The 25,494-nt window shown below is 41.3% G+C and overlaps 1 protein-coding gene across 3 annotated transcripts in view; it reads right to left on the reverse strand.

The window, feature by feature from the left end:
- Positions 1–24,796, reverse strand: part of CORO1C (coronin 1C) — an 84,029-nt gene extending 59,233 nt beyond the window's left edge. Inside the window, exons 1-2 of one of the 3 annotated variants that reach the window (XM_081286757.1) lie at positions 24,201–24,326; positions 260–378 (exon numbers count right to left, since the gene is read on the reverse strand). The gene's annotated coding sequence lies outside the window, so the exon portion shown is untranslated. Of the gene's footprint in view, positions 1–259; positions 379–24,200; positions 24,357–24,640 lie in introns of those variants that run through there. The other 2 variants (XM_081286758.1, XM_081286756.1) reach the window with 2 other exon arrangements.
- Between the last annotated feature and the right edge of the window lie 698 nt (positions 24,797–25,494).

A 25,494-nucleotide genomic window follows, 5' to 3' on the forward strand; every position in this document is an offset into this window, starting at 1 on the left:
GTCAGATGGGGTTTCACGTAGAATAAAATTTTAATAATTCTTTGGCAATCCTCTTACACTAGGAAATGAAATGACTGGACTCTCAATCTTTAAAAAATAAAAAATTTTAAAAAGGCATTTTTATGAAAACCCTCAAAAGTCCAGTCATAGGCAAAACTAGCAATATCCCCCCCCAAAAAAAATCACCTTCTATTAAGAATTTCAGTCATCGTCTTTTTTTTTTAATATTTTATTTTTCAGTTGTAGGTGGACACAATACCTTTATTTTATCTTTATGTGGTGTTGAGGATCGAACCCAGGGCCTCACACGTGCTAGGTGAGCGCTCTGCCACTGAGCCACAACCCAGCCCTTCAGTCATCTTCTTAATACTCCATATCCTGGGCAAGTAGGAATTAAATAGATTAAATGAACATACACAATGTTTCAGAGAAATGGTACAGGAAAGCAGGAAAAGTGCTGGCTTGGTTGTATTAAACACAAGTTTATCCTGACACTATCACCTACCCACCTATAAATCATCCTAGTCCTCAAGTTGCTGGTTCCTTCAACTCTGAAAGGGGAGAACTAAAATAAGGTTTAGGGTCCTATAACAATATGAAGCTTAGGCATCTATAGATATTTCTTCTTTCACCAGAACTGTTATGGTTTAGATCCAAAATGTACCCTAATGGCAATGTGCTAAAGGCTTGGTCACCTGCCAGTAGCGCCTGCTCCTGGGAAGCAGTACAACCTTTAGGTGGTAGTGTCTAGTGGAAGGAAGTGATCACTGGGGCAGGCTCTTGAAGGGAATGCTAGGACCCAGACCCCTTCCCAGCTGTCATGAAGTCAGCAGCTTTGCTCCACCATGCACTCCCCACTGACATGTTTTGCCTCACCACAGACACACAGGCCCAGGGCCAAGAAATGAAATAAATCTTTCTGCATCATAAGCTAAGTATCTCAGGTATTTTGTCACAGCAATGGAAAACGGACTGATATAGGAACTAACATAATCCACATACCCCTAATAAAACACACACACTGAGAACCAAATTAATTACTCACATCCACAGGGTTATACAAATAACACATATACTCAGATGTAATGATGAATAGATTCTTAATTCTACTCATTCATTTATTTGACAACTGTATTAAGCTCTGACCATGTGCCTGGCACCAAACTAGACAATACAGACACAACTGTGAGCAGGCAAGCAGTTCTGGCCCCTACTCTCATGGAGCTCCCAGTCAGTGGAGAAACATCATGATCAAGTATTCACACAAATGTCAATGTGCTGCTGAAACAAGTTTTGGGATGAAGAAGTACACAAGGGATCAGAACCAAAAATCAGGGGAACAGAATTAGCTCAGAGAAGTGATACTTAAGATGAAAATAAAGAATGAGTAGAAGTTAATTGGTCAAGTGGAGTGTGGTGGTGCATGCCTATAATTCCAGCGACTCTGGAAGCTGAGGCAGGAGGACTGCAAATTTGAGGCAGCCTCACAACTTAGGGAGTCCATAATCAATTTAGTGAGACCCTGTCTCAAAATAAAAAATATAAAAAAGGCTGGGATGTGGCTTAGTGGTTACGAGCCCCTAGGTTCAATCCCTAGTACAAAATTTTAAAAAGTTAATTGGCCAAAAATAGTCTTTATCAAGAGCAAGCACTAGCTGACTGTAGTGCTGCACACCTGTAATCCCAGCTACAACAGAGGCTGAGGCAAAAAAAGATTGTTAAGTTTGAGGCCAGCCTGACAACTTAGCAAGATCATGTCTCAAAATAAAAAGGAGCTAGGGATGTAGCTCAGTGACAGACAGCTTGCCTAACATGCACAAGGCCCTGGATTCAACCCCCAATATTGGAAGGGGGCAGGTATGGGGCAGTGAGGGTGGGGGGGAAGCAAACACACTATTCAGAACCTGGACTACTAAACAAAGCCTAAAAGAGGTTGTAACCCCAATGACGAAGATGGGTAAGGCTGGGAAGTCAGTCATACTGGATTACACAGGGTCCTCAGGCCATGTTTGGATCTTATTTTTACCTGCAAAATGTTGGAAGCCATAAAAAATTGTTTAAATGTGAGTGGCAGGATCAGATTTACATTTAAAAAGATATCTTCAAAAGCAAGTATAGAATGGATGTGTAGGTTGGGAGCCTCTAAAAGGATTCTGGAAAGTCAGTGCACTCATCCAGGCCATCAGTGACAGTCCTGATGGAATCAGAGACAAATAGATGGAATCAAAAGACTTGACATCAACTGAATTTAAAACTGTTTTAGATATGAGGACACAACAACAGAAGCACTAAATTTTGACTTGTGCAAGATGGTAGTAGTGCTTTCCCTGAGCTCTCTGGTGTTAAAGAAAACTTACCACCTCTTAGCAGCAGCTCCAAAGAGCCTTCTCATTACACGTAGGGCATCCAAAGAGTAAAATTAAAGTAAAAATGTTTTTAAATATATATATTTATATACATATAATCCCAGCAATTTAGGAGGCTAAGGCAGAAAGATCACAAATTTGAGGCCAGCCTCAGAAACTTAGTGAGACCCTCAGCAATTTAGCAAGACACTGTCTCAAAATTAAATTAAAAAGGAACAGGGATGGAGCTCAATGGTAAAGTGTCCCTGAGTTAAATACCCCAGTACCACAAAATAAAGTTACCTTTTCAGATTAAAAACTGGATCCAGGGCTGGGGATGTGGCTCAAGCGGTAACGTGCTCGCCTGGCATGCGCGGGGCGCTGGGTTGGATCCTCAGCACCATATAAAAATAAAATAAAGATGTTGTGTCCACCGAAAACTAAAAAATAAATATTAAAAAATTCTCTCTCTCTAACAACAACAACAAAAAAAAAAACTGGATCCAGCAGCTGGAGGTGTAGCTTGGTGGTATAGTGCTTGCCCAGCCTGCACAGCCTCCAGGTTCAATTGCCAATATCCACCCCCAACCCAAAAATGTGCCCGCACACACACAAATTACAGTACTCTTCCCACAAAGTATCAATCTGGAACTTAAAGGAAAACATATTATAGGGCTGGGTTTGTGGCTCAGAGGTAGAGTGCTCGCCTAGCATGCATGAGGCACCGGGTTCGATCCCCAGCACCACATAAAAATAAAGATGTGGGGCTGAGGATGTGGCTCAAGCAGTAGCGCGCTCATCTGGCATCCGTGCGGCCCGGGTTTGATCCTCAGCACCACATACAAAGATGTTGTGTCCGCCGATAACTAAAAAATAAATATTAGAAAAAAAATTCTCTCTCTTTAAAAAAAAAAAAAAGATGTGGTATCCACCTATAACTAAAAAATAAAGAGTGTGAGGAGAGAGAGAGAGAGAGAGAGAGGGAGAGAGAGAGAGAGAGAGAATTTTTTTAATATTTATTTTTTAGTTTTTGGCGGACACAACATCTTTGTTTGTATGTGGTGCTGAGGATCCAACCCGGGCCGCACGCATGCCAGACGAGCTCGCTACCGCTTGAGCCACATCTCCAGCCCCCAAAAATAAGTATATTTTTTAAAAAAAGAAAAACATATTATGCATGCTTCTTGAAAAGAAATAATAACTGTTTAAAATAAAAATCTATTTCTGGAATTTTCAGACATCCTACAGAAACAAGAAAGTATACCTCTTACAATCTTATCACTGCACCTTAAGAAAAATGTTTTTGTCTGCCTGATCCTTTTTAGTAAAATTACAAATTATTTCCTTATCAGTTCACCTCTAAAGGAGGGTGAGGAAGATGACAAAAAATACAATCTGGTATGCTCAACAAAGAACAAGAAACCATAAGAAAGTAACTCACTGGGGAAAAAATAGTTACTAACAAATAAACACTTTACTACCACCAAGTGCTTTAGAAGGCCTCCTCTTTCAAAAGAAAACACCACACATCCAATTTCCAATAAAATGAAAATATCCCTTGGGAAATGGAAACAAATAAAGCCCAATTTCAGGAGGAAACTTTTGGGCCAAGTACTCTTGGAGAGACAATTCAATTACAAGAAAACTTACAGCCTTAGCTGGTAAAACTGTAAGGCTAACTATCCAAAATCCACTTTCCTTCCAAGCTATACCAAGACCTGCGAAGGAAATCATAACCCTGAACGCTCTCTGTTAATTACTAAATAGCACCTAAGAGAAAAATTCTCTATGCCTCAAATGAAAGTAGGAAGAATCATTTTTAAATAATATTGAATAGAAGGCCAACAGAAAGATCAAGAGCTTCCCATCTCTAATATTCTTTCTAAATAACCACACAGCAAGCCGGGCACGGTGGCACATGCCTGTAATCCCAGCGGCACGGGAGGCTGAGACAGGAGGATCGCAAGTTCAAAGCCAGTCTCAGCAAAAGCGAGGCACTGGGGCTGGTGTCGTGGCTCAGCGAAAGAACGCTAGCCTGGTGCATGCAAGGCCCTGGGTTCGATTCTCAGCACCACATAAAAATAAATAAATAAAAATAAAAGCATTGTGAACAACTAAAAGAAATAAATATTTTTTAAAAAATGAGGCTGGGGATGTGGCTCAAGCGGTAGCATGCTCGCCTGGCATGCGTGCGGCCCGGGTTCGATCCTCAGCACCACATACCAACAAAGATGTTGTGTCCGCTGAGAACTAAAAAATAAATATTAAAAATTCTCTCTCTCTCTCTCACTCTCTCTTTAAAAAAAAAAAAAAAAAGACTAGCATTCTATTAAAAAAAAAAAAAAGCGAGTCACTAAGCAACTCAGTCAAGACCCTGCCTCTAAATAAAATACAAAAAGGGCTGGGGATGTGGCTCAGTGGTCAAATGCCCCCGAGTTCAATCCTCAGCACCCCCACCCCCAAAAAACTACATAGCCTGACGTAGTGGGGCACATCTGTAATCCCAGCAACTCAGGAGGCTGAGGCAGAAGGATCACAAGTTTGAGGTCAGCCTCGACAACTCTGTGAGACCCTGTCTCAAAAAATAGATATATGATGGGCTGAGAACATAGCTCAGTTGCAGAATGCCCCTGGATTCAATCCCCAGTATAGGAAAATAACAAAAACATACATTTATGGTTTGTAATACTCTCTAAAAACTGCCAGAAATAGCACACATAATAATGAACAATTCATTTTGTTACTGTTTATAATATCACTAATACCATATAAACCAAAACTTATAGATTCTCAAATTTAAATACATGTAAGTGAACTCTTAAGTGATGAGGTCATTTAACCAATGAAATAGTACAGAATTCATTCTGTAACTTATTCAGTCTTTGTCAGATTCTCAAGTAAAATAAATCTCAAGCAAATTAAATACTTGGGGCTCCAGGAGTCCCCATAATGCCCTAAGACCTGCCCTATGATACCTTTGGGGCTGGGCCAGAAGCCCTCATATGTTCACCGTAAACAAACCTCTACAACCTCCTCCAGGGACAATGTGACATAATGACATTTTCTAGGCAGTCAGTGTGTCAAAGGATGAGAACTAAAGGAGAAAGACAATTAAGGGAAAATCAGTTTTTTAATGGCTATCTCGACTCCAAGTCTTCATCTTGATATAAACTATGATTCTTACAATATCTATTTTGACAGATTTTTTTCAGATGAAAACAAGCCTCCGCTAGGAAGGTACCTGTTTCTTTAAAAAAAAAAAATGTGGCACATGTACACAATGGAATATTACTCAGCACTAAAAAATAATAAAATCATGGCATCTGCAGGGAAATGGATGGCATTAGAGCAGATTATGCTAGTGAAGTTATTAGCCAATCCCAAAATAAACAAATGCCGAATGTCTTCTCTGATATAAGGGGGGGTTACTCAAAATGGGGAAAAGAGGAAGAGCATGGGAAGAAGATTAACCTCTACATAGGGAAGAGGGGTGGGAGGGAAAGGGAGGGAGAAAGAGAATTGCATGGATGGTGGAAGGAGACCCTCACTGTTATACAAAATACACGTATAAAGATGTGAGGGAAAAAAAAAGAATAGTGCTACACTAGATTAGGTAGAGAGAAGTGATGGGAGGGGAGGGGAGGGGTTGGGGAGATAGGAAGGATAGTAGAATGAAACAGGCATCATTATTACTGTGTGTATATATGTGAATGTATGACCAATGTCATTCTGCAACCTGTATACTCAGAAAAATGAGACATTGTATCCCAGTGATTCAAATGTATGATATGTCAAGGTCATTGTACTGTCACGTGTAACTAATTAAAACAAATTAAAAAAAAAATTTTTTTAAAGTCAAACTTGCTAACCAGTGCTACAAAACAGGGCCAAAAGAACCTCATGCTGCCACTATAAGTAAATTTACAATAAAGCACCAAAATGTATTGTCACTGTGCTTTTCATTAGAATGTTTCAATAAATTAAGGTATCCTGGAAGACTGGTGTGATAGCACATTTCAACAAAGAAGATATACAAATGTTCAATAAGCATGTGAAAATAAAAGACATCACTAGTCATTTCAAATATAAAAATCAAAACCGCAATGAGGAACCACTTCACACCACCAGAATGGTGAAAATCAAAGACAGAAAATAACAAGGGTGGAAAGAATATAAAAAAAATTATAACACTTTAGCATCGCTAGTGGGAATGTAAAATGATGCAGCTTGCTTTGAAAAATGGCAGTTTCTGAAACACAGAACTACAGTTTGGCATGGTGGCATATACCTATAGTCCCAGCAATCAGGAGGCTGAGGCACGTCAGAGGCCATGTCACTGGCCAGTCTCAGCAACTTAACAAAACCCTGCCTCAAAATTTTTAAAAAGTCGGGCACAGTGGCTCAGAGTTGTAACCAAGCAAGTTGGGAGGCTGAGGCAGAAAGACCACAAGTTTACAGCCAGCCTCAGCAACACAGCAAGGCCCACGACAACACAATATAAAAATCATTAAAAAGGGCTGGGGGGGCTGGGGATGTGGCTCAAGCGGTAGCGCGCTCGCCTGGCATGCTTGCAGCCTGGGTTCGATCCCCAGCACCACAAACAAACAAAGATGCTGTGTCCCCTGATAACTAAAAAATAAATATTAAAATTCTGTCTCTCTCTTTAAAAAATAAATAAATAACTAAAAAGGGCTGGAGGGCACTGAGGTATAGCTCACTTGGTAGAGTACTTGTCTCCAAAGCACAAGGCCATGGGTTCAATCCCCAGCACCAAAAAAAAAAAAAAAAGGCTGGGGGGCTGGGGCTCAGTGGCAGATCACTTGCTCGCATGCGTGAGGCCCTGGGTTCAATTCTCAGAACCACATACAAATAAACTAGGGTCAATCTCCAGCATTGAAAAAACAAATAAAATATACGTAGGGGCTGGGGCTGAGCGGTAGAGCACTTGCCTAGCATGTGCCAGGCACTGGGTTTGATCGTAGCACCACATAAAAATAAATAAAAATAAAGGTATTGTGTACAACTACAACTAAAAAAAAAAATTTAATTGTAATTGTCATTTTTAAATATGTTAACAAAGTGTTTGTGTGTATATGTACGTATATCTTTTTTTAAAGTATTTTTTGTCATAATTTAATAAACGTTTACAATTAGTATTCCTTCTATACCCACAGAAAATTACTTCTTTATTCATTTTACCTTCTACAAAAATAGGAACATTGATAGTCTCTATAACAAGTATACCATGCAAAAGTGAAATTTAATTATTCAACTAACATTTAATGAGCACCAACTGTGCACCAAGTAGGATGCTAGGAACTGGAAGCACAAAAAATATATATATAAAGCTATCTTTGGGCTGGGGCTATAGCTCAGCAGTAGAGAGCTCATCTAGCACGAGCAGGTCCCTGGGTTCGATCCTCAGCGCCACATAAAAATAAATAAATAAAGGCATTGTGTCCAACTACAACTGAAAAATAAACATTTAAAAAAAATACATCTGGGGCTGGGGATGTGGCTCAAGTGGTAGCACGCTGCCCTGGCATGCTTGAGGCACTGGGTTTGATCCTTAGCACCACATAAAAATAAAGATATTGTGTCCACCTAAAACAAAAAAATAAATAAATAAATAAAAGATATCTTTGACTTTAAGGAACATAAAACATAGCAGTACTGGTATTCACACTCACAAACTAGAAAATAACTATTCATACTTTACTTATTGTTAATTTCTACTCATTTAATCCAAAAACTAATTAGTACTGACATAGAAATCATCAACATTTCTATGTACCGCTGTTAACTCCATATCCAAACTATATTTACACCTTACTCAAACATATCCCATAACTGTATATCCTATTATCACAGCATTTCACAGCCTGGGCCTTCCTGCCCACTCATCTTGCACTGTTCTTTCCCAATTACACCTGTTCTAAGTCAGCCAGGTACTATTAGGCACACCCTAAGGTGTGCTCTCAGATCCTACAATGACTCTCCAACACCTGTCCCCTGGATTCCAACAGGACCCAGTCCATACCAAAGAAATCAGCATCAAAGAGCTATCCAAGGGGTCAGGCATATAGCTCAGCAGCAAAGTGTCTGCCTAGCACACACAAGGATCTAGATTCAGACCCCAACACCAAAAAAAAAAAAAAAGAAGACGAAGAACTGATGGCTAGAGGAAGCTTGTCATATATTTTCCAACCTTTAACACATTCTTTAAGTAAATCAAGCTGGATGCGGTATCACAAGCCTATAACCCAGCTACTAGGAAGGCTGAAGCAGGAGGACAGCAAATGAGGTTAGTCCTTGGCGCTTAGCAAGACTATACCTCAAAATATAATAAAATAAAATAAAAGGAGATAATGATGTAGCTCACTGGCAGAGCACTTGCTTCACATGTACGGGTCCTGGATTCTATCCCTAATACCACAAAAATAAATAAATAAATAAATAAATAAATAAATAAATAAATAAATAAATGTAAAGCAAAACATTAAGCTTGCAAACTTTAGTGAGGCTAAGGCATCCTGGGCAATTCAGTGAGACTGTCTCAAAATCAAATGGACAAGTTCAAAAAACAGACAAGTTCGAAAAATAAATCCTCTTTTGCAACCCAGAACTCTGTTGTTCAATATGAGTTCTGATACATATAAACAGGAATATTATACTAAGAAAAAGACAATCAAATGAAAATACCTGGGGATGAGGTCAGTGGTAGAGCACCCCTAGGTTCAATCCCCAGAACTGAAAACCTTCAAAATACAAAAAAAGAATTCTTGGAAGCCAGTAATCCAAACTCTTCACAGAGGCAATAACAAGAAATATTATTATTATTATTATTATTAATTTATTTATTTCCTAATGGTTTGATGGTTTGACAAAAGTGACTTTTGGGTAAGAGGTGATAAAAGAACAATACAAAGAAACCAGGGCCACTGTAAGCTGATCTAACTTACAATCTCTACCTTACCTTGATCCACTTCCCAAAGGTCACAGAAACAAGCCAATTGGCCTTTCAAGCCATGGTTCCCAAATGAAAAAAAAAAGGGGGGGAGGAGGGCGGAATTGTGCTAAAAACTTTATCAGATTCACTTCTTTAATTATATATATATATATATATATATATATATATATATCTTTGTGTGTGTGTTAGTGTGTGTGTGTGTGTGTGTGTGTGTGTAGAGGGATCAAATCTAGGTACAGATTCATCACTCTTTCAGAAGTTAACCAGAAGAATTTTTCAAAAGCAGTCAGGGCTTCTTCCTGATTCCAGTATCCTGCCTGAGCTTGGCCTGACCACACACGCCTTCCCTCAACTCTCCCCTTGAAACCTTGTTACACTGACTACTACAAAAGGTTCAGAGAGACACTTCATCAGTGAGGAAGCCCTTTTAAAAAATATTAATATTATACCTCTAAAAGAGTTAAAGATGAGTAAAACCACACGAAGCCCACTGTCCTAATATTACAAGCTGTGATCATCTAGTAATAACTGTGATCATCTATGAATACATTAGTGGAAATGAATTTGAGTCATTTGCTTGGCTACAACCACTTAAAAATCAGTCAGACCCAGGGAGGAGGAGCTTCAAAAATAGAAATGAAGGAATACAAGTTCACATGAAGCCTCTGAATACTGCCTGGCCTACAGGCAGGGATGCACGCCATTTGGGGGTGGAACAAGGTTCCTTACTTCTCTTTAACAAGGAACTCAAGATCTCAGCTCAAGCTCAAGATCTAGAACTCCACTATCACCAAAAACAATTTAAAAGCTGTTCTGTTAGTTAAACAGATTCTTTCAGTCTAGGCTGGGAGCCCACACTTATAATGCTGAATCTATACAAAAAAAAACACCATGTGTGTTCCAAATAACTGAGTTAGTGTCTGGAACACAATCCAGTCCCGAGTTGGGGACTGAATGTATACACTGCCTTTAAAATACACTGCGTCTGGGATCTCAGTCATTCACTTTCAGAGAACCACACAGGGCAGCTACCCTTTGCAGGTACAAAAGACCATTAGTTTCACCTGACAACGTAGTTCAGCCCATCGATTCAAGACATCTCTACACTGCATAAAATTAAACTGGCATCTTGGGAAAGGGAAAAAGGCTTCCAATTTACCTTTTCCTGCAGTAGCACTATAAAGCAGCAGTGGCCCACATAAGAGGGAGCCTAAAGGACAGTTACTCTACTTCTAAAATAGACAACACTATCTTATTAAAATCACCCCAAAGAGCTGCGGTCAGCCCTCACTGGCTTTAGTCTCTCTCTCGTTTGCCAAGAAAAACTAGGATGACAATGTTAAGCTAAAGATACTACTAACCACAAAGCTAATTCACCATCTAGCTTGTAAAGTGACTCGTCTCCTAATAAATCCCTCTGCTTAAAAGAGATGACAGCTCAAGTTAACATGTGTTCCTCAGTCACCACCCAGACAGCATGTGAGCTTTCACATTAAGAAGTTAGTCTTGATTCTTTAAGTTCCTAAGAATGAAAGGAATTCAAATCTTTAACTAGGAAAGAATGCTTGACCCTTATGAAAAGGAATTTAAGTATCTTTCATGTGAAATAAGCAAATAATGGTGATTAAACATTTGTTATATGGAGGGAGTACTTGTGAATTTTGTCAAGCATACCAAGAATGGAAAATACACCCCAAAGGCTTCACTCTCCAACACTTCCTTCCTCCTCATGTGTGACTACTATGGCTTCTCAGGAAACTATAAAACTATAGCTTTTTTCATCTAGGATTAAGACTTAGCAGTTGTTGGCATGTGAGACCCATGCTCATTCCATAATGGGGCAAGAAAGACTCTTACAAACTACCATGTGACCAGACTTGCAGTCTATCCTGGTTCCCCCAAAATAGAACCACCATACTGTGAAATAATGATCAATTCTGCTAATCCTAAATGGTTATCTTCATGCTTGTTAACATCTGTGTCATTTTAGCCAGGCACCGTGGGGCACACCTATTATCCCAGCAGCTCAGGAAGCTGAGGCAGGAGGATTTCGAGTTCAAAGCCAGCCTCAGCAATTTAGCAAGGCACTAAACAACTCAGTGAGACCCTGTCTCTAAATAAAATATTTTTTAAAAGGCTGAGGATATGGCTCAGTGGTTATGCTCCTCTGAGTTGAATTCCTGTACCAAAAAAAAAAACTTTGTAATTTCAGTATTGGACTTACTTGTATTGTTCCTGTTCAAACTTAGCATTTTCATATACAGTTAACCTAATGGAGAATTTCCTGGCAAGATACAAAACAAAGGTACCTTTGCAACATTAATTGGCCTCTGAAACACCCAAGACAAATCCTTATAATCACTGCTTATTAATGGTCAAATTATAAGACTGAGGAAATAAAAAATAGTTAATAAAATACTATTAAAACACCAGGAATGGTGGCATGACCTATAGTCCCAGCTACTTGGGAGGCTGAGGCTAAAGAATTGCTTGAGCCCAGGAGTTCCATACCAGACTGGGCAACACAGCAAGACGCCATCCCCTGCAGCCCCCTGCAAAATTACATAAATACTAGCAAGGAACCTTATATTACTAGTAAATCAAGTCTGCCAAAGGCTTATCCAAGAGATTCCCTGTATTTAAGTTTCTCAAAAATACACCTAAAAATCCTTTTGAAAACCTAGAACCTTCTTCATAGCTTACTATATGTGCAACCTAAAAAAGTGGGTCAAAATATTACAGATATTTGCTACCAACTGTGATGAAGAAATAAAAAAATAAGCCCTGTAAGTAGTCTCAAGTCTGGCAAGAAACCATGGCAAAAGGTTAAGAGAACAGAATAGAACTGTGACACTGGGTCAAAGACTAAAAATGGAAAGGCATGACTGAGTCACATTGTAAAAATGAAAAAATAAAAAAAATTTTGTAAACTCCACACTATCCAACAAATCCACCCTACCAATAAGGGAAATGAATTCATGTTAACATGGAAGGAGACTGAGGGGGAGGAAGGAAGGGACAATTTGGTTTCCAATCTTGGGCAAGTCTGTCAAACTCCTGTAACCATAGACCCCTGTCTGTAAAACCAGGAGTCAACCAGCACAGCATGCCCTTCTCTGGCTGTGAGTCAGAGTCACTAGGGACTCAAGCCCAAGCCCTGGCAGCTGTCCTCACAAAGGCCCACAGCTGATCCTCACAAGCAGCTAAGAATGAGGACTTCTGGAACTGAGAAATAATCTCCCAAGTTTCCCTAAAAAGATACATTCTTTTAAAAAGTGGTGAGATTGTGAGATATACTGGTACTAAATATAATCCATTATTTGTAATTTTAAAAAATTAGATAATTACATGACAAAGGGAAGAATAAATGTGTATTATGAAATTACTGCTTTAAATCACACAATATATAAGCCTCCTGCTTCCATTTATAATCCAGTTTCTCTCTCAATCTGATCATTTCATTATTTTGACCTCATTTCTCATTACCACAGCAAACAAAAGGAACCTGTTTTTGTTATTAATTTAAGATGCAAATGACTGGCCTAATTTAACATCTCATGGAACTATGGGGGCTCTTTTCCCAAACAGAATGTTACACTTTCTCACAATAAACTGCCAGTCACTTTATAACCAGATAAGCACATCTAGACAGCTGTGCATTCTCCTTCCAAACTCTAAAAAGATCAAACTTCTGCCAGTAACTAAACCTCTTTCCTTAAACTAGATGGACAGGCAGGCAGGCGGAATGAATGCAAGCACAAGGCCTAAATAAGGGAAGATGTTTTGAATAGACATTTCCAATTCAGGCAGACATAAAAACACTGCTTCATTTTTATCACTACTTTACCCGCCTAAAATTAGGCATTTCCCCCCCTCTTCAGTGATTCAACTTTGATTCAAAGTCTAAATTTTCAGGTGGGAGGGGAATTCACACCTTAACAGCTTAACATCAGAAATAAAACATTAAACTTCTCCCATTTGATTCTCCACAATTCCATTCCTTAACAAATATTTAAGAGTAAGGACCAGCAGGGCAGTGCACATGTCTATAATCCCAGTAGCTCAGGGAACTGAGGCAGGAGGATCACAAGTTCAAAGCCAGCTTCAGCAAAAGCAAGGCAGATAAACAACTCAGTGACACCCTTTCTCTAAATAAAATATAACATAGGGCTGGGGATGTAGCACAATGGTCAAGTGTGCCCCCAGAGTTCAATCCCTAATACCAAAAAAAAAAAAGAGTGAAGACCAGGGCAATGGAGTATAGGTCAGTGGTCCAGGGCTTGCCTACATATGTCAAGGCCCTGGATTCAATCAGCAGCACTTGGGGGTGGGGGTGGGGGGGGCAGATTGAGGAACAGGAATGTATTCAGTATCTACTTTGTATTAGGCACTTTACATATTTTCCCTTTTTTAATGATGACAATGGCCCTACAAGGTAGGTATCAGCACCTCCATACCACACAAGAAGAAAGGGAGACAAGGTAACTGTAGTCACTGATAGTAAGAGATGCAGCCCAATGCGAAACAGTCCAGCTCTGAAGGCCTATACTTCACATCCCCCCTTAAAGCAAGAAACTGTAATGCACCCATGTCACTGAGCCTAATGAAAAGAAATAAGGAAATGGTTTTGCTTGTCTTCTTTACTACCCTGTCACTTTAATGAGCACAAAACAAGAAGATGTACCCCAAAATGGCCAAGTCATTTCTCTAATTCTCGGAAAGATATTAAGTGAAACATATATTTTTTATTTGTAATTTTTATTTTATTTGCTTTAATTAGTTATACATGACAGTAGAATGCACCTAAGTGAAACATTTTTCTTCTTATTTTTTTTCGTTGTCAATGGACTTTTATTTTACTTATTTATAGGTGGTGCTGAGACTCTAACCCAGTGCATTACACATGCTAGTTGGCAAGCACTCTACCACTGAGCCACAACCTCAGCCCTAAATATTTTTAATTAATGTTTTAAAGATGAATGAAAGAACACGAAATATAATTAAAGAATACTAACTCAAGCCAGGTGCTTCCAGGAAAGGTAGAGAACATGAACAAAAGAATAAAGTAATTCCTTTTCAAATTCAATTTACATGGCTTCTCATGAGCACACGAGTAGTTTTGGTACTGATTGACCCATACCCTCAAGGCTGGCCTATATGCACTTAGTAAGGCTAAATCATACCAAACTAAATGTGTTCCATGGCCATCTGCCTTACTGGGAAGGTTATATGCCAGTCCTTATTGTTCTTTAGAGGAAAAAACCTGAACAAAAATAGTCTAGCCTCACAAAAATGTTTTAATCAGTTTTACTTCTGAGCATGTTTTCAGTTAAGAGACAAACTTAACTGCCAGAAAGGCAGAGGAAAATTCTCCCTATTCTTCATGTTATTTTAACATAAGTAATAAAGATGTTAACATCAGAGAGACCCACTGACCTTAGGATCTTTCCTGTTAACTTCAAAAAAATAATCATCCACTCAAAATGTCCAGCAGGCATTGCTGACACGCTATGAACCACAGAATCTCAGTCAGCCTTCCACGTGTCAGTCTCTCTCCTGCCTCTTGCCTCCTTTGGAAAGACAGCTTTCCAACTATAAGCTCAAAATCAGTTCCAGTTCCTTGTAGTAGACAGCATGATAACTGTGCAATACCTGGGGGCAGGGACAATGTCTGCCTGTGTGGACAAGGAAGTTTTCCAGGACGAAAACCTCACCACATGGATCCCAGAGGACAGAAGGATTCAGAAAGGGTGAAGTACATCACAGATTTAAAAGCTAAGACAGCTCAGGGAGTGACTTAGAAAGGAGAATAGTAAGAGGCCAAGCAAGCTGACCTCAGAAACTGCCTTGATTTACAGTCATATTAGGAAGTCTAACTTTATTCCATGGGCAATGGAGTAGGGGAGACTAGATTTGAATGGGCAAATGACACATTCCCACTGAACTCTTTTTGATCTATAGCACATCCTAAAATTAACTAAGTCAAATCTTTTCCTAGCACTTTCACATTTGGCTTTTAATTTGTATAATCAGAATATTAATGAGGTTATGATTTGAGGTCTAGGTAATTTTTAGCTAATAAGACTCCATTATTTATAAGTTGGGCATTATGAAAATTTTGAATGTTTGTGCTTCAGTGGACACTACCAAGAAAGTGAAAAAAACTCACAAAATGAAAATTTTGCAAATCATAATTCTGAAGAGGAACTTAGAATATGTAAACAACTCTTATTACAATAAAAACACAATTCATTAACAAATAGGCAAAGCATCTGAATAGAAATTTCTCCAAAGGAGATATACAAATATCAATTAATCACATGAAATGATGCTTAATACCACTGGCCATCAGTGAAACATTTATATCAAAACCACAATAACAGAATAAAAAAAAAAAATCAACATACAAAATGAATAGCTTTCCTATATACCAATAATGAACTCACTGAAAAACAAGGAAGATAATCCCATTCACCATAGCTTCAAAAAAAAAAAAAAAAATCTACAAATAAATTTAACCAAAAAGGTAAAAGACCTCTCCAATGAAAATTATAGAACACTAAAGAAAGAATTTGAATACTAGAAGACGGAAAAACATCTCATGTTCATGGACAGGCAATTACTATTGTTAAAATGGTCATATTACAAAACGCAATATATAGATTCAATGCAATCACCATCAAAATACCAATGATATTCTTCACAAAACTAGAAAAATAGTCCTAAAAGTTATTTGGGGAAAAAAAGGACCCAGAATAGCCAAAGCAACTCCAAGCAAAAACAGGAATGCTGGAGGCTTCACAATACCTAACTCAAATTATACCAGAGAACCAGTAACAAAAACTACATGAAAGTGGCATAAAAACAGACATATAGACCAATGGAACAGAACAGAAAACAGAGACAAACCCACACATCTACAGTCATCTGATCCTTGACAAAGGAGCCAAAAACATATGTTGGAGAAAAGACACTCTTTTTAACAGATGGTGCTGGAACAACTGGTTTTCCATATGTAAAAGAATGAGACGAGATCCCTATCTCTCACCCTGCACAAAAGTCAACTCAAAATGAACCAGACCAGAAACACTGAAATTCCTAGAAAAAAATATAGTCAACACTCCAACATAAAGACACAGGCAATGATTTCCTCATGAGGACTCCTCAAGCTTAAGAAATAATACCAAGAATTAATAAATGGGATGGCATCAAAATAAAAAGCTTTTGCACAATCAAAAAAAAAAAAAAAACCCCAATTAAGAATATGAAGGGAGAACTTAACAAATGGGAGAAAAATATTTGTTAATTACTCTTCTGACAAAGGATTAATAATCAGAATATATAGGCCAGGCACAGTGGCACACACGTGTAATCCCAGCAGCTCCTGGCAGCTCCAGAGGGTGAGATAGGAGGATCACAAGTTCAAAGCTAGCCTTGGAAACTTAGGGAGACCCTAAGAATTTAGTAAGATCCTATCTCAAAATAAAAAATAAAGAAAGGACTGGGAATGTGCCTTTGGGGGGTGGGGGAGGGAAACTACACTGACATTTCATCTCACTTCAGTCAGAATTGCAGCCATCAAAAATATACATAGGGGGCTGGGGATGTGGCTAAAGGGGTAGCATGCTCGCCTGGCATGCGTGCGGCCCGGGTTCGATCCTCAGCACCACATACAAACAAAGATGTTGTGTCCGCCAAAAAATAAAAAATAAATATTAAAATTCTCTCTCTCTTTAAAAAAAAAAATACAAATAGCCAAGCATGGTGGTACACGCCTATAATCCCAGAGACTTGGAAAGTTGAGGCAGAAGGATCATAGGTTCAAGGCCAGCTTCAGTAATTTAGCAAGCTCCTAAGCAACTTAGTGCGACCCAGTCTCAAAAATTAAAAATTAAGAAAAAAAAAAAAGGGCTTGGGGATATGACTCAGTGGTAAAGCACCTCTGGGTATAGTCTCTAGTACAAAAAATAAAATAAAAATAATACAAACAACAACAAATGTTGGAGAGAACGTGGAGAAAAGGGAACTTTACACGTTGGTGGGACCATAAGTTAGTACAACCACTATGGAGATCAGAATGGAGGTTCCTCAAAGACTAGGAAGGGAACCACCCTATGACTCAGCTATACCTCTTGATATTTATCTTAAAGAATTAAAGTCAGCACAATTCACAATAGCCAGATTATGGAACCAGTCCAATGTCCATCAATGGACAGATGGATAAAGAAAATGTGGTATACATATAATGGAGTTCTATTCAGCCATATAATTAAGTGAAATAAGACATATTCAGAAACTCAAGGATCAGATGAATTTTCTCACATATGTGGAAACTAGAGAAGAAAAAGAAAAAAAAAAATCGGGAGGAATCTCATGATAATAGAAAGAAGACCAGTAAATTAGAAGAAAGAAACCAGGAGGAGGGGAGAGAAAGGGAAAAATTATATTGTTACATCACTTGCATGTATAAATATGCAACAGTGAATCCCACTATTATGTGTAATTATAATACGCCAATAAAAAATATGGAAAAAGCCAGGCACAGTGGCACACACCAATAATCCCAGCGACTCAGAAGACTGAGACAGGAGCACCACAAGTGACGGCCCCAACCCTATCTCAGAGTAAGAATAAGAAGGGTCTGGGGTTGTGGCTCAGCAGTAGAGTGCTCACCTAGCATGTGCAAGGCCGTGGGTTCAATCCTCAGCACCACATAAAAATAAATAAATAAAATGAAAGGTATTGTGTCCAACTACAATTAAAAAATAAATATTAAAAAAAGAAGGGCTGTGGGGTGTAGCTCAGTGGTAGAATATCCCTGAGTTCACTCCCCAGCACCATGGGGCTGGGGATGTGGCTCAAGCGGTAGCGCGCTCGCCTGGCATGCGTGCGGCCCAGGTTCGATCCTCAGCACCACATACCAACAAAGATGTTGTGTCCGCCGAGAACTAAAAAAAATAAATAAATATTAAAAAAAAAAAAAAATCCCCAGCACCAAAGGTTGGGGCAGGGAAGGGGGAAAGCCACAGTGACTCACTGGGACAGCTAGAATCAAAGAGTCAGAAAATATTAAGTATTGGTGATAATGTGGAAAAATTGGTACCTATGAGTGAAAATGTCAAACGATGCATCTGCTTTGGAAACCAGTGTGGCTGTTCCTCCAATGGTTAAATAAAGCTAGCGTATGATCCAGCAATACTACTCCTAGGTCAGTACTCAAGAGAAATCAAAACAGATATTCACACAGAAACATGTACACGAGCTGGGTGCAGTTCCAGCAACTCAGGAAGGAGGATGAGGCAGAAGGATCCCAAGTTCAAGACCAGTCTCAAAAACTTAAGGAGACCTCAGCAACATAACAAGACCCTGTCATAAAATAAAAAATAAAGGCTGGGTTTTTAGGTTAGCCAGGATGAATATGAGCCTATTTTTTATGAAATTAAATTCAAAAGACTTAAGTTATAAAACAGTTTGTGAAATATCTTGTTACAGATTAATTTAGCAGACTTCAATTGTGGGGACTGGGGATGAAAATCAGTGGTAAAGTGCTTGCCTAGCATACACAAGGTCCTGGGTTCAATCCCTAATACCCCCCAAAAAAGAAAAAAAGATATAAAAGGAAAAAGGAGATAAAAAAGGAAAAAAGATATAAACTGTGAAATAAAAAATAAATAAGGAAGGCGTAGTGGCACACATTTATAATCCCAGCAACTTGATAAGCTAAGGTCTTAAGCAACTTAGTGAGACCTGTCACAAAATACAAAAGACTGTGGATGTGGTTCAGTGCTTAAGTGTTCCTGGGTTCAATCCCCAATACAAAAATAAGTAAAAAAATTTTTTAAATAATAAAAAAAATAAGGGTTCAGGGTGTGGTTCAGTGGTACAGTCTCTGGATTCAATTCCTAGAACCAGAAAATAAGTAAACAAGCAAATAAACTTGTACATGAATGTTCATATCAGTATTACTTATAATAGACAAAAAAAAAGAAAACAGCCAAATGCCCATCCATTGATGAATTAATAACAAAAATGGTGTATCCAGGGCTGGAGCTGGAGCTCAGCAGCAGAGTGCTTGCTTGCCTAGCATGCTTTAGGCACTGGGTTCAATCCTCAGCACTACATAAAAATAAAAAAATAAAAATTAATTAATTAATTAATTAAAGGCATCTTGTCCATCTATAACTACAAAAAAATAAAATTAAAAATTAAAAAATGGCATATCCATACAATGGAATACTATTTGACAAAAAAAAATCAAGAACTGCACATACTAAAACATACATAAGCCTTAAAAACATGCTAAATAAAAGAAGTGAGAAATAAACCTGGCACATAGGCACCAGTCTGTAATCCCAGCAGCTGGGGGAGTGGTTCTCAGGCAGGAAGATGGTGAGTTCAAAGCCAGCCTCAGCAATTTAGTGAGGCCCTAAGCAAATAAGCAAGACACTGTCTCTAAATAAAATATAAAAAAAGGGCTGGGGCTGTGGGTCAGTGGTTAAGTGCTCCTGGGTTCAATCCCCAGGAGCACTTAACCACTGGAAAAAAAAAAAAAAAAAACATGAGACATGAAAGACCAAATATTGGAATGATTCTACTTACATGACCTGTCCCAAGTAGGCAACTTGCAGGAGGTATGTTAGTGGTTGCTAGATGGGGAGTGAAAAGATACAACAGTGGAAGGAGACTGCTGTTGGGTATGGGGTTTCTTTCTCAGGTGATGAAAATGTTCTAAAATTATGGTGGTTAATGGCTGCACAATTCTGTGAATATACTAAATACCACTAAAATGGACTTTTTGGGGGTACTGGAGATTGAACCCCAGGGGCATTTAACCCCTGAGCCACATCCTCAGCCTATTTTTTTGCATTTTATTTTGAGACAGGGTCTCCATGAGTTGCTTAGGACCTCAGTAAGTTGCCGAGGCTGGCTTTGAACACGCAATCCTCCTGCCTCAGCCTCCTGAGCCGCTGGGATTACAGGTGTCTGCCACCATGCCCAGGTTGAACTGTATACTTTAAATGGCTTATGAACTATATCTTTTTTTTTTTAATATTTATGTGGTGCTGAGGATCGAACCCGGGCTGCACGCATGCCAGGCGAGCGCGCTACTGCTTGAGCCACATCCCCAGCCCCTGAACTATATCTTAATAAAGCTGTTAAAAAAAAAAAAGCAATTTGCATTAGATGCAAAGTGCTAAGGAAGGAGTAAAGAATCTTGTTCACTCACTTTAAAGGACCTAAACTAGGGCAATGAAAACCCAGAGAGATTCTATTACTTAACATTCTAGGTACTAGGTCATACTGAAATATTCATGAAGAATTCCATGTTTTAATACATAAAAAGTACCTTAAGTTTAAAAAGACACACCATCGCCCAAAAAGAGTCTTCATAATTCAGAGATAAACTAACAGGAAAGTCATCAAATGAAAACCAATTTTAAAATGGATTTGTACCCTAAATATGAAAGTAGCACTTAAATTTATTATTGTCCTACCCGTGAAAAAGAAGTCAAAAGTAAAAGAGTCCAATTAATATGTTTCTATAGTACTAGTTTGTGACAAATTAAAATATCAAGAAATGAATGGGGCTGGGGTTATAGCTCAGTGGTAGAGTGTTCACCTAGCACACATGAGGCCCTGGGTTTGATCCTCAGCACCACATATAAATAAATAAAATAAAGATATTGTGTCCAACTACAACTAAAAAATAAACATTAAAAAAAAGAAAGAAATGAATATCCTGCATCATAAAAAACTGAATCTTCCACATACCCCCTTATATAACTAGTAATTTATTATTTTGAACATTCCATCTCATAGACATTACAGTGACTTTCCTAATGGTTGGAGTGGATCCCAGAAGTGACAGGTGTGTCATACATAAAACTTGTATCACAAAAAATCAAAGTGTACAGGGAGGGGGTCCAGGTGGAGGGAGCGCTATGGCTGTAGCTCAGCAGTAGAGCACTCGCCTAGCATGTGCAGGGCGCTGGATTCGATCCTCAGCACCATGTAAAAATAAAATAAACGTATTGTGTCCAACTACAATTAAAACAAAATATTTTTTTAAAAAACTCAAGTATTTAAAAAATGCTATTATTGACCCTGAATCTAATCCTAAACTGTACATAAATAAACATAAATGTTCATTAACATAATCTGCAAGCAAAGTAACAATCATATAAGATTTAATACTGTGTGAAGTAATATTTCACTGACATATTAAAAGTCATCAGGCTTCAGAGTACCATCCACAAGTAATCAAAAATAGAGGGCTGGGGCTACGGCTCAGTGGTAGCGCACTTGCCTCGAATGTGTGAGGCACTGGGTTCAATTCTCAGCACCATGTAAAATAAATAAAGGACTATCAATAACTAAAAAAAAGAAAATTTAAAAATAAAAAAAAAAAATAGAGATAAAGACCATGTGCTGCATGCCTGTATTCCCAGTGGCACCAGAGGCTGAGGCGGAAGGATCCCGAGTTCAAAGTCAGACTCAGCAAAAGTGAGATACTAAGCAACTCTGTAAGACTCTGCCTCAAAATATAAAATAGGGAGCCTGGGGTTGTGGCTCAGAGGTAGAGTGTTTGCCTAACATGCATGAGGCACTGAGTTTGATCCTCAGCAACACATTAAAAATAAATAAAGGTATTGTGTCCACCTACAACTAAAAAACAAATGTTTAAAAAAAATTACAAAATAGGGCTGGGGATGTGGCCCTGAGTTCAATTTCCAGTACCAAAAGAAAAGAAAAATACAAAAAAGGCACACTCTAGAATTTTTTAAAAGGTGTGTACTTAATTTTCACACCAAATCTTTGTTTGATCCTCAGTATACATGCCTATCACCTCAAGGCACTCTACTTTCAGGCCACAATACAACACAATTCTCAGTTTTATTTCACTTTTTTTTTTTTCTATTTAAGCAAGCTCTCAGGGACTGGGGCTATGCGCAGAGGTAGGGTGCTTGCCTGGCATGAGTGAGGCCCTGGGTTTGATCCTTAGCACCACCTATAAAAAAATCCACTGGCAACTAAAAAATAAAAATAAAATTAAAAAAAAGCAAGCTCTCAGGTCAATGTTTAATATTAGGCTTCCTAGTCAACATCATGACTATGAAACACCTCCTAGCCCCTCCCCACCAAAAAAAAAAAAAAACACAGAAAAACAATTCTTACATTAACCTTCTGAAATGATAGAATCAAGTCTGAAATAGTTTACCCATTTCTTCAGCTTTACAGGGAATGTAGAAAAAGAATTAATACTAAACAGGTTTTTTTGCCTTCACAACTCAACAAGACAGTAGGAAACAAGTACTTATATTTAATCATGTTTCTGTCTATCCTAGCAGGTCTAATTGTCAGGAGAGTTCTGCCAGATAAGGACAATGAGATGCGTTATTACATGGAGTGACTAAGAGACCTATAAGTACTGCTTTAGAATGTGATCCCAGGCAGGAAAGCTGTGGTAAAAGGGCTTAATATTTTTGTGGTAACTGTTTTCAAAAGTAAATATATTTGCCACCCAGTACGACTTTATAAGTTCGCACTATTGTCCATTCTTTTACAAATGTTTTATAGGAAAAATAAAATGCTTTATAGGAAGGAAAAGCCACTGTACTTTGTTACTCCGAGGGAGATGAACAACTTGCAATTTGCTTCTCACTATGAATCCCACGTTTGCAACATGTAGAACAAGCACTTCAGACACCACAAAACAAGGGCAGCCTACATTAAAGCCAAATATAGGATGTGATTCTAAACCACGATGCAGTAAAGCCTACATTTCCTTTTCCAGCGATCAAAACCCTTTGAACACTCCCAAAAAAGGACGGCAGGGCCAGCACCACCCTCCAAGAGGAAGCCCCTTTCTTCTCAGCTCTCCCCGCAGCCTGCCACTTCCCCCCCTCCCCCAGTACATTGAGAGACCCAGAGCTGGTGTGCGTGTGCCGGGGGACAGGCGGGAGAGCTCGGTTCCTGCATTTCCACCCTCAACATCTGATCTCATCCTCAGTCATTTCAGCGCAGCGGAGCCCCACCTGCACCTCGCTCCTTTTCCCTGGGTCCCCCGCCAGCTGCCCCGCTATTAGAGAGCACACCTCTGAATCACTAGTGCGCCCAGACCCCCGACCCTGGAGCGTTTCTGCTAGCTCCCTCCTCTTCCCATCCCTCCCAGTCCCAGCCCTCCGCTCCCGAGACCCGGTGCAATCCCTTCCCAAGCCACCCCCACCGTCAGTACTCCATTACCCGGCCCCGCCCTGCCTGGACCCCAACCCAGACCTTCAGGGCCCCGAGGGGGCTCGCACCCAACACCAGGGAACCCCCAGGCCAGGGAGCCACCCTCGATGCTCCCAAGCAGGGCCCAGACTCGCCCCAGCCCGGAGGGAGCTGGCCCCAGCCCACCCCCACCCACTGGCTCCCAGGGGTGGCTCAGGCCCCGCCCCCAGGCCTGGCGCCCCTGGGCTCAGCGCCCTCCCCACCCCGCATCTCGCTCCACCGGGCGCCGGCCCCCGACCCGGGAAACATCCCTCGGGCAGCAGTGTCCGGTCGGCCCGCGGTTCCTCACCCTGCCCGGGGCTTCCGACCCCTAAAGCCCTCCCCTGGGCAGCCTCCTGCCCACCGGGGCCGCGCCTCACGCTCCTCAGGCCAACTGGGCCGTCCCCAAGCCCCCTCCGCGGATCCCAAGGCCCCCGCGGTAGCCCCTGGCCCTGACCCCGTGCACACCGCCCGAGGACCCGCGCCCCGCGCGCCACCCAGCCCTCTCCCCTCCACCGGGCCCTGCCCCTCGCCCCGCCGGCTCCTGTCAGCCGGCGCCGGCACGTGCTGAGAGGACAGGTCCACCCGCCCTGCTCGCTCCCGAGCGGTCCTGCCGGGCACGCGCCGCTCACCAGGGCCGAGGAGCCTGAGGCGCCGCCGCCGCCGCCGCAGCCGAAGTCCCCGTTGCAAAGCCTGGCGAAGCCTCCAACCGCTGCCGCCTCCCGCCTGGCACTGAGCGCCGCGCGGGGGAGGGGCGAGGGCAGCCGCCACCGCCCCTGCCGCCACGCGCAGGCCCCGCCCCCGCGCCGCGCCGCGCCCAACCAGGGCCGCAGAGCCGCGCCGCACCACGCCCACTTCCGGGAGGGGAAGCCCGCTTCCCACCCTGTGTTCCACGCCTCGTCCTCCCCAGCGCCCCCTCTGGTAGCGCCAAGGGATGCCGTGGGCCGCAGAAGGCGGTGCCCAGACGCACCCCTCGCTTGAGTGATCGGGGCCACGCCCATAGGCACCCCCCCGGGCCACGCCCAGTGCTCCTCAGAACCTGGAGCGGGGTTCCTAGAGTCCGCCCACTGACCTCCTTGGCTCGGCCGGGCTGTGGCGGCTGGCTCCTCAACGATTTCCCCAGAGACCCTCAAAACTGGAACTCTGAGCCCCACCCACGCCCATCAAGCCTCACAGCTGGCCTCCGGGCTCCGGCAGCACGGTCCCCTCCCGCGGCTACCGAGTGGCCCGTCGGCGATTCAAACCCCCGCCCCGACTTCCAGGAGCCCGCCCAGGGTCGCGTCATCCCATTTGCCGCATCCTCGGCCCCACCCACGGCCGACCCGCGGCTTCAGCTGCAACCCCTGCCCCAAATTCCCGAGTCCCCGCCTCGGGCCCCGGAAGCTCCGCCCCGCACCCTCCACGCCCTCCTCCGCCTCGGCGAGGACTCGGCCGGCTGCGGCCCTTGGCCTGCTGTGCTTGTCCCGTGCCTAGTCCTAGGTGGCCCTCCTGGCTGGCCACACCCGCTTAGCCCCCGCACCGTCACGAGGAGAGCCAGTGATTCACCCCATTTCGCAGGTGACGAGCAGGAAAGGAGCATCCCTCCTTTCCCTGGCGAAAGTGTCTGAAGAACTGCGCAGCCCCAGTTGCTGCCCAGTTACTAGGAGATGGGATTCCAGTCCCATCTCTGCTCCCGTTGAAAGGGTAAAGTTCAGTGGCCTGGTGGCAACTCTGTCACCTGTTTGGGCCGAAATTTCCTAATCTTTAGCATGAAGTTGTCCAACCAAAAGCCAGAGTTCTTTTCTGAAATACCAAGTGTGGGGAAACTGGACCTGGGGAGCTGATAAAGCAGGCCTGCTGAGGGGGAGGGCTACTTGTTTCCCAAAGAAAGGAATCTTAGCAATTCCTGAAGTTTGGTAGGTGGGGCGGGGACTGCTTTTCAGCTTT

Source organism: Spermophilus citellus, assembly GCF_964194105.1.
Source record: "Spermophilus citellus genome assembly, chromosome: 3".
In the NCBI taxonomy this organism is placed as follows: Eukaryota; Metazoa; Chordata; class Mammalia; order Rodentia; family Sciuridae; genus Spermophilus; species Spermophilus citellus.